We start from the raw sequence: 16,388 nt of genomic DNA, 5'->3' as shown, positions 1-16,388 counted from the left end.
TCGAAGCGTGTAACGATAATAATTTGTCGAATCGAACATCGTTTCAATAAGATTCGCGCATCGGATATTTTGTATCGTTCATCAAATTACGGAACGAACGCATTATTAGTCGCATTTCGAGGGATGACAGTGGAGGGAAAAGATGACGTAAATACGAGAAACGCATTGTAAATTAGAGTTTCGGAATTGTCACGAAAACCGGTATCAAATTTATGGACAACCCGAGCTGGAAAATCTAAATCCCTCGTGATTGTCTGTCAATTATTTATGATTGGCGGCAATTTGTCCAATGGAGTATAAGCCCCATTGGGATGGGGGGTTTACCGGCTGTCATCCAACGTTTCGGACTGTATTACCCGTTTTTACTCCTCCTCGCCCCATCCGCTAATGTAACAGCCGCTCGAGAGCAAAAAATAATTTGCGGCTGGCAATATCCACCCCGTGTATTACGTGCGTGACAACCATACCGTCTCGACTCCTTTCGAAAATACTTGGAAACGTGTATATATATATATATATATACATATATAACCAATCCCTTGGCTCGATTAACTATCCGAGATAGGCCCGTGATAAGGAAACGTCGTGGAGAAGAAAAAGATCGTTCGTCGTCGTCTTCGTTATCGAAGAGAATTCTCGCGTAATAGGGGTTGTAATGTTCTATGTAACGACATGGCATCGTGGCAAGTGTTGCAAAAAAAAAAAAAGAAAGAAAGAAAGAGAAAAAAAAAAAGAAACGAAGAAACACCACGCGTTGGGAATGGAATGGAAAACGAAAGATGAATCGCGGTTGGAATCCCGTGCGAATATTTTCTGGGCCATTTCAAAGAGAGAGAGAGAGAGAGAGAGCCAGGAATTCTTTCCATCGGTTTCATTCCAAGCGGCGATAAGGGAGGACGATATACGAAATGATCCTCGCGTGATGAGGCCACATCGATTCGCCCCTCGCCTCCCCTCCCCGAGACCTAATGTAACCCTCCCGTTTGACCGATCGTTAAATTATTTTTGATTGTAATTTAAATTAAAACGAAGTACGAGAAGGGATAAGGGATAAGTGTTATTGCGTGTCGTATCGCGGCGTTTGATCGATAATTCGTTCACGATTATTGCGACTAGACAGTGAGAAAATAATAATTTCGATTTCTTAAAGAGATCGCGTAATTTTGTGGAGAATGTTGTTTTCTATAATTAATTATATTTATAAGCTATTATATTTATAAGTTGGATTAGGAGAGGTTAAATTATTTCGATACTTCGATGTATGTATTTATATTTATTTCGATAAAGTTTGAAAATTGTTTCTCGTCTTATTGATACCGACAATTTTGATTCCGCGATCAAAAGACTGCGTTCAATGGTGGGTCGAGGAAATACGTCGATAAAACGGAACTTATGGAACAGATGTGAAAGAAAAAGCATTTAGAAAATATTTCAAAAGCTATTAAAACTTTTTCAGTCGAATAATCTTTCTTTCTCCCTCTTCCATGCTGCTTAGTTCAGGAAAAGAACCTTTAGGAGATAACTTAATAATTGAACGAAATTGCCTTCGATAAAGTACCACGAAGCTATTTACTCTTTAATTTCTGATTTTCTTGATCTAACTTTATGTCGGTCTAGTTATCAATATTTACTTCTTCTTTTAATAATTCAGAAATGAGAAGTTTTTGCGAAAGACATAATCAAATATGTAATCATCGCGATTTTTGCACATATTGATAACTATTTTAAATTCCTAAAAAAAAAAAAATTTGCACTTAATCTTTGATATCTGTATTATTAAATGGTAGCAGAGTGCAAAAATTTTAATGAAATTGTAATAAATATTAGAAAGTAGAAAGAAACGAACGAGAATTAATCTAAATGTTTGATAAAACTGTAACGAAATTATAAAAAAAAAAAAAAATTAAAAAAATTCATCTCTACTCGATTATATTAGCTTCGTTAAGGTAACGCAAGAATTTACAACTTGTTTCTTGGCTATAAATACTTATCGATGTTCACGATTGATAATACAATTAAATTAGACACGACTTTTCCCTATGTTACATTGTCAGCGAACCCATTGTTTCTCGAGAAATATCTAATTTTGTTCCTCGTTTAACATCGTTACCGTTCCTCTAGCGACCTAAGTTCTCCTTGTTTTATCAGTTACTTTTATCATCCTTATCACGTTCATGAATCACTCATGGATTCGTTCAACGAATTCAATTTTCGACATTTATTTTAATTTAATTCCGTGAATGTATCTTCGATACCGATTTCTTAATCTTTGTTCGTTGTTTGTTCATTTTGTAAGATGAAAAATATATCTAATTAGTTAAGATTTACTGTATAATTCTGTATGAATGTTGTATCCAACCAATAAAGATTAAAATCATCGATATTACTTTACACAATTTTATTTCAAATTTATACGAATTTGAAATTAAATCAAAATTTGTAAAAAATTAATATATAAAAAAACAAAATAAAGAAACTTAAATCCCCATCTAATTATCCTAATATCAAAGAGAAAATTTATATTAAAATTTATATTATTTTCAACGTAAAGTTGAAAGATTTCTCTTATTTCCTTTGTCTATTTAAATAACATTTAATTTATGAGAAATAATTACATATATATATATTTTTTCTGATTAATATTGAACTCAATTTATAGAAAATACGACGAATACTCGAACTAACTAATGAACAATATTTACGAATAATTCGTTTCTCGAATTAACGTACTCGAACGAAATTTTACGCAAAAACTCGCACGCATCGTTTTAAAAATGTTGCAAACCGATCGCGATTTAACGTTTAACAGATTTGATCGTCGTTCGATGTTAAAAACGTTCGATAAATCAGCAAAAACAACGACGCTTCTTGGATATACGCGAAACGAATAAACGGTTCATTTCACGGTTCCGCACGAAAGAACATTTTTCAACGTTTTTATCCCGGGCAAAATCCGCGTCCATTGTTTCACTCTACACGGTGATCGGGAAAAATCAACGGAAATCCTACGAATTTCATTCTCGCGTGTAAACGGGCGCATGTGTGCGCCCGTGTTTACAAATTTATATCAAAGATTGTCTCCGCGGTGCAATATCAGCGGCAACACTTGTTGCTCTTTCAACGGAACTCCTTACAAAAGATTGATGTTTCCATTTCACATTCAACGGGACGCATTTTCATTCATGAATCGCTCGAAAATTGCGCCCGTCGTCGTCTCGACACCCCTCGCCAACCTCGGTGTTACCCACCGCCTCGCGTGCACGATAAGGACAAGGTGTTTTAATAATGAATAATACGAAACTCACCAGCCACGTTGATGAAATCCAAGCTCCCCGCCACCGAACCAGCCACGCGTTTCTTTCCAATTTCTTCACTCTCCGCCTCTTCGTTTACCCTCTCCGTGGACGATTTCCCCCGTCATGTCACGTCGTAAGCGGGCTTTCGTAGTCCCAAGAGTCTCCTTACCACAGATCTCACTGCACGTCACTGTGTCTCTTTCTTCCTTTCCTTTGTCCCTTCTTCTCTTTTTTATTCTCACTCCCCGACTCCCCTATCCCCGTTTTCCAAACACTTAACCTAGCGCGATAGATGTTCCACGGATGCGGCCGGTTGCTACGACGGTAAAATTGGAACAATGTTCACCAATAACCTTCTCTCTTCCTTCACACAACACGGCTTCACGCAACGAAAACAAGGATTTCCTCGAACGCTTCTGTTTCCGGGAAACGTACACGTCATGAAAACAAAGCGAGAGCGTTCCTGGAACGAAACCTCGCTTCTCGAGAAACAGGACGACCGGTGTATTTACCAAATACGCTTACGAAGATAAGATAACGGACGAGCGAAGGTCCCGCGAGCGACGACAACAACGTATACGTCGTAATCATCGGTCGACCGTTCCACGTGTACGACGTGTACGACGCGACATACGAAGATTCGAAAAATTTCTACCTTCCTTTCCCGATTCGAAGGGTTTTCGACGAGGAGCGAGCCATTCGAACGGAATGCTCGTGCGGAAGTGCACCGCGAGCCTTGTCACGTGGCGGCAGACGCAGCGGCGTTCATTGATCGTGGACGACCTTGGTGTCTCGGTGCACGTTCCTCCGAGAAGGTCGACGCCGCGTGCATGGATCGTGAGTAATCGAAATATATCCGTTATACATGTGCATATATGTATATATATTGTATCTAGACACGAGATCGAGGATGAGATCGAGGCGAATCTCGTCGGGTGTACGATCTAAGGAGGAAGCGTTTTCTGACGAGGGCGCGCTATCTCGCCGGCCTTCTCCTGCGTTATCGTCGACCATGAAGAAGAAAGACCGAAGCGGACGACCTTTTGCATGACGCGGCCTCTACTCGCTGCCACGCCGCCCCCCTACGAGGCGGCTCACCGGGAATATTCTCTCTCGTCTCTCTCTGACCCTCTCGTCAGATCAGGTGGTTTCCGCGTCTCGCCGTGTTTATACCTGGACGAGAGGCGTTCTCCAAGAGGCCACGAAGAACACGTCCGTTCGCGAACTGTTCGCCAAACGCACTGACGATCCCGGCGGCTGGTTCGCCGGTGACGTTGTGCCTCCACGGGTTCGATTCCCGGATGGGCATGCGCCACGTTCCACGGGTTTGGAGGGAGGCTGCTTCTATTCCTGCTACTCGCGGAGGTGCATCTATCGGCGGGAGGGTGGTTGCCAGGGGGTTCCAAGTTTCTTCCTTTTTCTCCTTTTCTTTTGTCTCTTTCCGTCTTCCTTTCCCTCCCTCTTCTTCCTTTCCTTTTTCCCCCTTTTTTTCCCTCTAGTTACTTCACCCCTCGTTATACTTTTTCTCTTTTTTCTCTTTTTTTTTTTTACTCTCTCCAGCCCGGACATAGCGCGAGACCAACGTTCGCCAACGATCAAACACGCGCGCCAGTTTTCGATCTCGACCCTATATCGCGCGAATTTTGGTGCATCGGCGAAACGTATTTCTTCCATTGCGTCTTCTATTGGAATGGAAACGTGAGAAGGAGAATCAAGAATGAAAAGAAGACTCGTACGTAATGGATAATTTCGTACGTAACGTTTTCTCTTAAATTTAGATTTTAGTTAGATTTTACTTTTTTTTATCGGAAGACTAGAGCGATAGATCAATGATCGAAGTCGTATTAATTCGATCCTCTGTATGTATATGTATCTATTTCATGTTTATCGATGATTCTATCTATAATCGCGTTTTTGCGTTTTTGAATATCCGAGAGAAAGAGGAAGAAAGGAAGAAGATCAAGTACAAAAAGATTCGATAAATTATTTCGTACGTAGCGATTACTTTCTAAGTTTTCGTCTATTCGAATATATAGTGTGATCAATGCTCGTCGAAACTCGCGTTAATTTCGATACGATATTTTTTTTTTTTTTTNTTTTTTTTTTTTTTTAGAAAGCACGAGAGAAAAAGGAAAAAGACTCGATGAATAAGATTTCGTAGGGAGTTTTTCGTCTCGATTTGCTTTAAGTCGGTCGAAATTAAATTTACATTTGGACGAGAACGCGTCTTTGAACGTTTTCCCCCTTTTTCGGTAACAGGGCGGATTAGGAAGAGGAATTTAACGAGTTCCTTCGAATCCCCAGCGGAAGTTTGACGATTTATTTTGCTGTTTCTACAGGACGCAGATTTGTTAAACCGGGTAACGGTCTCTAAAGCGAAGTTGAGGGGTAATTACGTCTTGAGCACTTGTTGCTCTTGCTCTTGTTACATTTCTGCTTGTATTCCTCGCGTATACGTTACATGTTTAAACGCGATGATTGGTCTTGCCGATAATGATATCGCGTCAAAGATGTTTAATTTAATTTTGGTAAGTGTTTAACGAATGATATTACGTAATCTTTATACAAATTTTTCTATTTACGAAATAATAAGCCGATCAAATAAGCGACAAATTTTAGAGATTTTATCGGAAATTTCTTCAATCCCTTTCTCGAAAATTTCATAAATTTTCGCGAGTTTGATTAAAATTTGGATTTTCGTTCTTCTATATATTTCTTTGTTTAAATTTTATTATTCGTAATCTATTTTGGGGGATAGTCTTTTCGATCTGATTAACTATCTATATTATTTCATTTTTGCTCAGAATCGATAAAAAAAGAAAGACACGATGAGCAATCCAATCAAGACATCCGAGCAAAATAAAATAAGATAAAATTCGTCGTCGGTCGTTCCAATCAGTCAGTGCATTCACTTATACCAGACTTCATTCATTGAACTATTCAATCTCACTGTAGATTTCGAATTTCAAAAGTCGATGTCTAACTTTTTTATCGAATCGAAAAAAATATCGAAATATATATGTAAATGTTAAGAGAAAGATATTTGCGAAGAATGCGAAATAATTTTCCTTGATCGATAATTCTATACAATATTTTGAATAACAATGCAGATATTAAAATATTTCGATCGATTTAAATCGTAGAAAAATTTATTTTCTTTCTTCTAAATTTGATCGGCTTTGAATTTCCGTTCCTTTTTATATTTTTTTATAGAATTGAATTATATCGGTAGTAAATTGACTTTATCGTTTTTATTTATTACTATTGTGATTATTAGATATTTTATAAATAATTTTGCTTAATTTTGTATACACTTACCAGAATGAATCTAGGCCATATTGGTCACGAAAAAGGTCGTTTTTCCGCCATATTGAAATTTCTTTCTTCTGCGCAGAATGAAATATATTTGATTGCTTTCGTCTATAAAAGATTGAAACTTTCTTCTAATAAAATTTATAAAAACTTCAAATATATTTCACTCTGCGCAGGAATATCCTTCGCTAACGAATGTCTATTTTAATATACGAAACGATTTTTAACGTGAAATCTTTGGTATTCGAAATTGCGTAATTGCGTCGTAATTTTTTCGAACGTTCACATCGAAAGTTCGAATATTCCCGATTCGAATTAAAATCCCTAATTAAAATATCTCTTATCGATTTCAATATGATCTACCAAACATTTACGTGTATTATTTTATCACAAATCACTTTTTCACATTTTAATTTACACAATTTGATATAGACCGTAAAACGTCGAAACGTTCGACCGAAGTATCGACGAAAACTGTTACATGAGCCTCCTACAGGAGACAAAGAGAAACAAAAAAATAATTACGAAAGTGACCGCAAGAGGATCTGAGTCTTTCGTCGTGAGTGCGTTTGATCCTCGCTAATTGGTGTCTTGTGAAGTGCAAAGTTGATTTTGAATTGTTATTTGATGCGTGTATATTTTATTTTTGTTCAAGTGTCTTTCGCTGATTGTCATTTCTTCTTCGCTCAACTGAATTCCCTAAATATCTGCTTATGCTGCCCGTATGCGGATGCTGTTACGAGTGAGTACAATATTTGAAATAGAATTCATTTCAACATGGCGTCGATATACGTTAATATACGTCGTATCGTTTTTAAGATGAATATTTTGAATAATTTCTCGTAAAGAATACAATTGTAGAGTTATTTTCGGAAAAATAATCGAAAGTATTGATATTATTTGTATTTCTATTACATTATCTGGCTTGAATTACATCAAAATCATATTAGATTTAATCTAAATGTGTAAATGCGTAATTGCGTAAATGCGTAATTGTTCGTAAATTACGTTCATATTTCGCATCGTTGTGAATTAATTTCGCTCGTATATTCGTAGAATTTCGTTTTATTTATATTTATTATGAGATAAACGATCGTAAATATATAATAGCTAAACGGAAAGGAAACTAATCTTTTCCATTTCGATTGGACATGAACGTGACGTCGAACGTGGCGTCAAATTGAAACAATATGGCTGACTAGCAGCACAGTTGCAAAAGGAATGCACGTAAAGGCACGGTTAATACGATCGAGAGAAACCTAGTTAATTCGGCAGGTTGATTACGCGCGGCAGGTGTCACGCGCCAAAGTTACCAAGTCTAACCACACGAAATACCTTACGAATTACGAGCAAGAGTTCTCGGTGCGCGCTTGTCCGTGCTGCAGTTAATTGCACCCGCGACTGGCGGCGAGCACTTTCCATTCGCAAGGGAATGGAAAAGGCGGTTTGTACGCGCGCGGGTGGCTCTCGCCACCGGAAACAAGAGATGGAAGAGAGGTGTCCACCGCAACACCACTTTCTACGCACCGCAGACTATTCCCTCGAACTTCGCCGCCTTTCTAATTTCCTTGCCCACGACTTTTGATTATACCTGATGCGCGAGAGATTGCGACGAAGTAAGAAATGACGGTTAAAAGGGATCGCGAGTTGTTTGGGATGGCTTTAACCTCGGATTTCATCTTTTATATGTAGATACGAGAGAGTTTGCATTGTCGTTGGGAGAAAAGCTTTTAAATTTATTGGATCTCGAGATTTATTATAAATTTGGGATTTATTCTCGTGAATTGGGATTGATAAAAATAATAAGATAATTCTTGTGAGTTTTTTTTTTTTATTTATAATACGATTGATAGCAGGTAGCATTCGTAGGCATGAAATTATTTTCCGTATTGCGACATATACACATTCGCGCCACGTAATTAATATCAAAGATAATCTCTTCTTCCTCCCATATTATTATTTTTATCTTAAGAAATGTAAATTTTGTTTCGATTTTTTTCATATACCTTTCATTCTCTCCACTTCTTTGCTCGGTTTCACAGATACATACAAATTTCGCATTAACGATAATTTCAAAGCATGCGGTTCTCGCGGATATGAATGTTTCGCTGCATTATCAAAGAAAATTCTGGGTTAAATCTGAATATCTGACAGGTTTTCCGTTTGCTCGCGATTCGCGTCGTAATAAAGAAACGTTATTTTCCTCTTTGACAGTGTGTGCTCGCGCATTTGTGAATTAGCTCTCGTATGAGCGCGTTATATTTTGTATAATTGCGATCAACCTGTTCCACAATTTGCGTAGATGTTTGCGCATGAATATTCATGTCGCGAACAAGTTGTCGTTGGCAGATTTCGCAAAATCGCATGTTGTGTCACGAAATAAGGAAAGGCTTCACGAAGTTTTTGTTGAATAAAAACTGGAACATTTTTGATGACTGAAAAAACAGCTAAACCGAGTGAATGAAAGTATCAATGTTGTAGTTGAGATTATCTTTGCTTAGTAGGTTTGCTTCGACGTATGCAAATATTCCCATCAAAGAGATATTTTATTTTAATAATTTGTTCGTATTATCACAGACTGTGTATGTGTATATCAATAATTTGTAATATTTTCGTTTACAATAATTCAATAGAATAATATCGGAAATAAAATATACGATATTTAAATCGTCATATCGTATCAGAAAAATATTTTAATCAGATAATCTCGTGCAAAGCGTTTTAAAAAAAATAGTTTCGCATATATTTTCGATTTATCTAAAAAAAGAAAAAAAAAATCCACGAAATTTTGTCACCGGATTGAATAATGTTCCTTGTCGGTGGAAATGGTCGAAATAGTTAATTCATTTCCAACACTCGATCCCAGATTGTATCTTTTTTTTATCTTATTCGGTCTATGAACAAGCTGTACCACTGCTCTCTAAAACGAATTTGACGAGCTCAAGGTTTGATTTCATCGATAGGTAGGGTTGGCTTTTCATCGGATGCGCGTTCCCACGTAGCGAGCAATTGATTTAAAAGTAGGATAGGTCATCGATTCGCCGATGGTCTTTCAATCGGGATTGATAAATGAATCGGTGGATGAAAAGAGGTCCGACGAATTTTCCGTGATTCCGTGTATTTTCCTGTGTATTATCGAGGGTTATACATAACATCGGTTGGTTACGTTTTCCACGATTGGAAACGACATTCGTGGTCGTTATAACTTTAGATCTTCTTCCAAAACACGTCTCGGTCTACGTATTCCGTTCGAGGACGTGCACGAACTCTGAATTCATCGAAACTTTATAATATATATATGTTCAATTATCGTGAATTTTTTTTCAAATTTATCATCGCCGTTGAACTTTAACATTGAACTAACGCGAAGTTCTCATCCTCCTATTGTGTACGAATATACATACGTATATGATTCACATTCACTTTTCGTTTCCGAACTTCGATTTAAATCCCCTTCGATTTCTTCGAAAACGCATCTCGAATAAATTTTTAATTATTAATAAAGAACGATTAAGAAAAATATTGAACGTTCCGAATGTGAAATTTTATTTGCATTCCCTGCCCTGTCGAATCAGCATTCCCCTTCAATGCGTAAAACAAAGGGGAGGGAAGATAAATTCCAGAGTCAAACGCGTTTACCAAAAATCCGATTAAATTTCACGGATCCGTATCAAAGAACTTCTGCTAAAAGATGCGGGCTGAAGATAGCGCGAAAGACGACGATCCCACGACGAAAGAGAAAGCACTACGGATAAGGTTTAATCCCGAAAGATACGGCGAACGCGGATAAAGGCGTGAAAACGGGGGGAGGGGTGCAGGCTCTATACATCTTTATTCCCAGTGCCTTGGGTATTAATTTCACGATTATTAATTGTGGGGACATTATTAACTCGGCCCTCGACAGACTTTCATAGAAAGGGTGAGGTGAGATATAACCTTGGGAGGGGATGAGACGGTTTAAAATGCGACAGGAATGCGCGAGCTCGCTTCATGGGACGAGGAAGAGACCTTCGGCGTCGGATACGACGAAGGTCACGAATACTGCGTTAATGAAAGGGAAGTTAATCACTCCGACCAGACGATAAAGACGATCCTCGCGATGGTATGGCGTGCCTCTTTTCCGCTTCGCAGTTTAAGGGACTTTATAAATATCCTTGCACAGCCGTGTCTCCGATTTTCTTCACTCGATCTACTCGAAATATTTTTACCGTTGATCGGTCAGGAGATACGAAAAATTTCATCCTCGCACATGCAAATTCTTCCTTTGGAAACTAGCCAGATATAAAAATTACACTTAGTAATCATTTTTATTCGGTATTTTCGATCTTCGTGAATGAGAGAATTGGAAATACATCTTACGGTTTATTTTTTATTTCGAAGTCAAGAATAATATTGTTTCTTTTCAACTTATTCTCGCGCGAATAGAATTATTTTTCGTTGGTTTGGCTATCACCGGTTACCAGATATCTTGCGCATTCAACGCGTTAATTCCACGAGGGGCGAAATTTCTGGTAAATATAAGAAATCGGGAGATGAAATGGTATCGTCGAGGAAGCTACCCCACGAAGATCTTTCGTAGCATTGAACCAAAGAAATAACTTATGCCCCTCCCCTCACCCTTGCTTTCGGAAGAAAAATGCGTTTGCACCAGACTCGCGATTGGGTACGAAATGGATGATAGAGATATAATTTTAAGAATGCCGACGGAATCTTAAATCACTTCTTTTATGGTAAATTGAAGAACGCTCTTTCGTTCACGCAAAATCCCATTGAAAGTAATTTCCAAGGGGGTTGAAACTTGTTTGCGAGACGAATTAAAAGATCGTCCATAAATTTGAACTCTTTCTTATTGCTACTAATTCGAAACCCCCTCCTCCCCCTCCAGTTATCCCCAGTTATCCCCATCGATAATTTAACTGTCTCTTGTTTAACTGACAATTTTTATTTCTCGCGAATAGAATAATTATTCCATTTCGGCGTAAAACATTTTTCTCGTCTATCCGAACACAGCATTCGAAATATCTCATCCTTCCCGTTCATAATTCAACAAATTCCGCTTAAATCTCGCGTATTTCGCGATGTGCTCTTCCGGATGCGGTTCAATATTCATTACAAAACGAGATATCAAACCAAATTAGAAAGAACGTGTGTATATGTGTGTATGCGCTAATTTATCCTTTCTCTCTTTTTTTTTTTTAAACTTCCCTTTATCCTTCAATTATCCACCGCTCGTTTCGAAAATAAACTATCAAGCTCGAAAAAAAAAAAGAAGAGCTTGAAAAATACAACAACAAGGCACGAATTAAAACGGTACACGCGAGAAAATTTTTTCCCCAAATTCCAGCCCCCTTTTTCTCTCACTTCGTAATTGGTCTCAATCTCGATGGTCTAAATCACGCTCGCGCTCCGCTTTTCCCTTCTTCCTTCCGTCCTTCCACCCCTCTTCGCGCCCCGATCCAGTCCACCCTCTCTCCACCGTTCCGCGAGAGAATCTAATGAATTTAAGCCGTCAATAATACGTGACGTCGGAAGGGCGCGCGGAAACCCTCTCCTCCCCGGTGGGAACCCAAAAAGCTGGTACGAGAGAGAGAGATGTGTCGTGGTTTCCCCATGATATGGATTCAGTTGCACCCATACGCACACAGAGAACGCGCGCACACACACACACACACACACACACACACACACACACACACACACACACACGGAAAAGGGCCGCTTGTACGCAACGGGGGAGGACGAGGAACAACTGGTCGTAGCCAGTCACTGTGAAATTAACGAATTTTTCACGATAGGCACATTAACTGCTGCCGGTTGGGTCAGCAGAAGCGTCGAACCGTTTATGACAATGATGCGACCGATCCCGCGGAATGACAGGAATACAATCGAATGGGCTTCGTGGGTGGGTTGGTAACGAAAAACACGGTGGTGGAAAAAAAAAAAAAAAAAAAAAAAAAAGAAGAGGAAGATTACACACGGGTACAAATTTCACGAGCCGTTCCTGCGTGATACGAGTGAGGGGGGTGGGGAGATTGTAAAAAATCGAACCGCGAATCGTGATCCATCGGGAAAACTACGTGAAAAAAAAGCGGTCACAACTTTTATCGGGGAAAAATTCGTTTAGAAGAACGCCACGACGATTTATTCAATTTCTCCGCAATCTTTTTCGATGATTTTTCTTAACTTGTTTAAAGATTCGTGAGAAGGAATCGGGAATCGATATACGTTATCGATGTCAAGTATCGACATGATAAAAATATATTCGAATCTTCGAATATTCAATATATATATATATATGGAAATTGAAAAGAATTTCACGACTACACGCGTATTTATATCTATCTATCTATAACATCAAGTAGGAAATAACGATGGAACGTTTGACCGTAATTCTTCGTCGCTCGTTTCCAGTTTAAAATTCCAAACTCATTGACGTATCAATAACAATTGATTCTCTTAGGAAATAAAATCGTATCTTCTTCTTTTTCTCTTCCAAATTACATTTTAAACTGCATAAAATCGGACCGGAGCGGAGTCGCCACCGAGATTTCGCGTTCGATGGGGGGAACCGGTGTACAGGAGTGGAGTTTAGGGAGAACGATCCAATTAAACGAATACTTTGGAAACGTATAATCGTTGCACGCTTCGAAATGAACCCTCCCCGGCCGACCCGGGACACGGGGACTCTACTATTGGTTCGAAAGTCGAGAATCTCGAAAAGTCGAGTATCGCGGGGGGGGGGGTAGGTGGGGTGGGCAGAAGAGAGAGGGCTACCAGTAGAAAATTTCCGCCTTCCTGCACCCACGACCGTTGGGCAGGGCTAATAGGATTCGCGAAATTAATTACCTGCATTTGCATAAGCCCCCGTAAACGTTTTTCTTTTCTACCTTGCCTTCCCCTGGCCGAGCAACGAGCAGGCAGGGAGGAGAGGCAGGCGGACGAATAATTTTCACGGAGAAATTCGTGATTACGTTAACGATATCCTCCTCTCTGTTGCTTCCGAATCCACCTCGTCCTCCTCGTTTCGCCCCCCTCCTCCTCGTGAAACCTCCTTCTCACCTGGATCGATCTCTCCCTCTTCCTCCCTCCCTTCATTCATCCTTCCACCCTCCTCCTCCTCCTCCTCCGCTATTCTCCTTTTTCTTCTATTCCAACCGGAACCAGCCCGCTATGTGCGTTTACGCCGTTGCGTTTCGCATCGTCAAGGACGACATTGTCCTCGTCGTCGTCGTCGTCGCCGTCGTCGCCGTTGCCGTCGTCGTCGTGCCGCGTCGTCGGGTATGGGCATAGCGCGGCTAACGAGATTTGTCGTCCAGGATAATTAGATTATCCGCGCTCTGGACGAGCGGGGGAATTCACGTAGACACGCAGAGAGACAGGAAAACGAAGCATCCACACCGCAAGAACGACGAGCCGGTGTAGTAACGAGCTGGGCATGTGTTTGATAATTCGTCGGCGGGGAAAAAGAGAAAAATCGGCCCCGTTATAAACGGATATGCGTGGCGCGCGACTCCGCGTTAACGAGTATCGAGTCGAGACGCCCGTGATTCTCGCTGATTACGAGCGGCGTGGAAAAGTTTTATGAAAAACTTGCTCCTGTGTTGGTAGATAGGGAATATCACCCGTAAGATATTGCGAGGGAACTTTTTTTTTTTTTTTTTTTTTTTTTTTTATTTAAATAATACACACCGACCACGTATCAAATCTCGAACCCGCGAATGTCGTTCACGTTCGTCGAATCGATTGCACCAACATTTCCGATTAAAAATTATTTTTCGACGACACGCAGCGGAAAGGACAACTAGTCGAAGAATTATCCCTCGACGAATAAAATTGAAACGTATCATTGATTAAATAAAAGAGTAAGAAACGTGTGAGCGTAATTTAATATTATTCTCGGAATCAACACCCGGATATGAATAACTTAAACGCGTTAAAGGGATATTTTTCCATTCAACTTGCATACGATTCCATTTTCATGACGAGGCGGAAAATCGAAGTATTCGCGATCTACGTTTGCTCTCTACGTTGTGGACAAATGCGTATATATGTATATATATATATCCACGATACGTGTAACAAGAGGTTGCCTTATCAACCTCAACCCGGTACCGTGTCCAATCAATTTTCAACGTGACGGCACACGCCGCTTTTGTGGTAATATCTATTATTCGTTGTCCCGGGGCCCACTGTCACGCATCACACGCGTGATCTCCCCGTGACAATAGGCTCGTGAATGCCACCGGTATCCCCCGATCCCTCCGCTTTTTAGATCAAAAAGCGCGCGGATCGCTCGTAATTTCGGCTCAACGTCCGCTTTTCGGAGGGGGACGGACCGTTCCCGATACGTGGAATCCACGCGCATTTTCTTAAAAGCCTCCGATCGAATGGAACAGCTTTCGATGGACCTCGCGATAGAGAGAGAGAGAGAGAGAGAGAGAGAGAGAGAGAGAGAGAGAGAGANGAGAGAGAGAGAGAGAGAGAGAGAGAGAGAGAGCAGTCGAAAAGATGAATGCGGTATTTAAGTATCGAAATCTTACGATTGTACGCCCCGAGAGAAAGCAAATATTGGAATTGTGGATCCCCGCGATGATTTATTGCAACTTGTAAATGTGGTACGTAACTTTAAGCATCGAAGCATTCTCGTGATAACGTGTCGAAGAAAGCAAATATTGGAAATATTTCAGAGAGAAGAGAATATGGTTATGTTAGTTATTCTTGCACATTCTGAGATTTCAAACTTTAAGAATTATAGCCGACGAAATGGCGTAAAGTAAAAGTAAGAAACGCTTACGATTCTTCGAACTTAACCTCATTCTTGCACAATCGTCCATTAAATTTCCAACGAAAGCGATACCGTTTTTCCTTTTTTCTTTTTTTTAATAGGATTGTTATTACGATCGTGATACGTACGAGTGTATACGTAACGGTATGAACGAATTACGGCACGCTTTCACGACGGAGATTGCCTCGCGCAATCGAAACGATCTTAATCGAAAGTGAAAGCAACAGTGGCGCATGGCACGAATATTCTCGAGAACCGTGTCGATTTCTTGCCAATGTTCGAGGGGCCAGGTGGTAAATTGTCGTTTGCGGGAAATAATAAGATTGCCGTGATCAACGTTCGAGTTGAAGATGGCCGATTCAACCGGACGATCGGTGTTTTACATAACAATATCCCGTCATCGTACAGAATCGGACGGAACTTTCGCACGGAATTATTTCCAACGGCATTCTATGGAGATGTGACGTTTCTTAGCCCGGAAATGATCCTTCTGCGCGTGTAGGTGTGCCTACTGCTCATTGTGCCCGACGTCTCCACCTTTTTCCTGTGTACCCCATTACGCGAACGGAGAATAAAAATAAAGAAGGGAGGGAACAAGAAACGAGAAAGATTGAAATATAATAGCGACCTTAATGCGATATTCGTATACTCGTGTTAATGCAATGAAACCACTAAAAAGAATATTTATATATACTCGAAACTTATATATACATATTCATTAAATTTTTCAATATAATTCGAATAAATACACTCGATGCATCGAAAATCATTTACATATTACTACCTACGTTATCGCGAAGAAGTTAAATCGAGATGAAGGGAGACGAAGGTTTGGGGAAGCGAAACCGGTCTGGAAATCGATAGATACAATGCGCCTAATGCTAGCTGGAAACAGGAGGGCCCTCTCCTTTCGTCCAGCCTCTCGCGAGCCGACACCATCCAGAGATTGAAAGTCGATTGAATGGCGACGCTCGACAGTGGCGGGCGATAGATAC

General features: G+C 40.0%; 1 protein-coding gene across 1 annotated transcript in view; it reads right to left on the bottom strand.

Annotated features, from left to right (window-relative positions):
• LOC122714048 (teneurin-m) overlaps window positions 1-3,401 on the bottom strand; it is a 604,012-nt gene extending 600,611 nt beyond the window's left edge. Inside the window, exon 1 of the mRNA XM_043935045.1 lies at window positions 3,306-3,401. The gene's annotated coding sequence lies outside the window, so the exon portion shown is untranslated. The remainder of the gene's footprint in view (window positions 1-3,305) is intronic.
• Window positions 3,402-16,388: the final 12,987 nt, after the last annotated feature.

Source organism: Apis laboriosa, unplaced genomic scaffold (genome assembly GCF_014066325.1).
Source record: "Apis laboriosa isolate Shangri-la unplaced genomic scaffold, ASM1406632v1 scaffold112_cov148, whole genome shotgun sequence".
NCBI classification, from domain to species: Eukaryota; Metazoa; Arthropoda; class Insecta; order Hymenoptera; family Apidae; genus Apis; species Apis laboriosa.
This window is presented reverse-complemented; position numbering and strand designations above follow the sequence as displayed.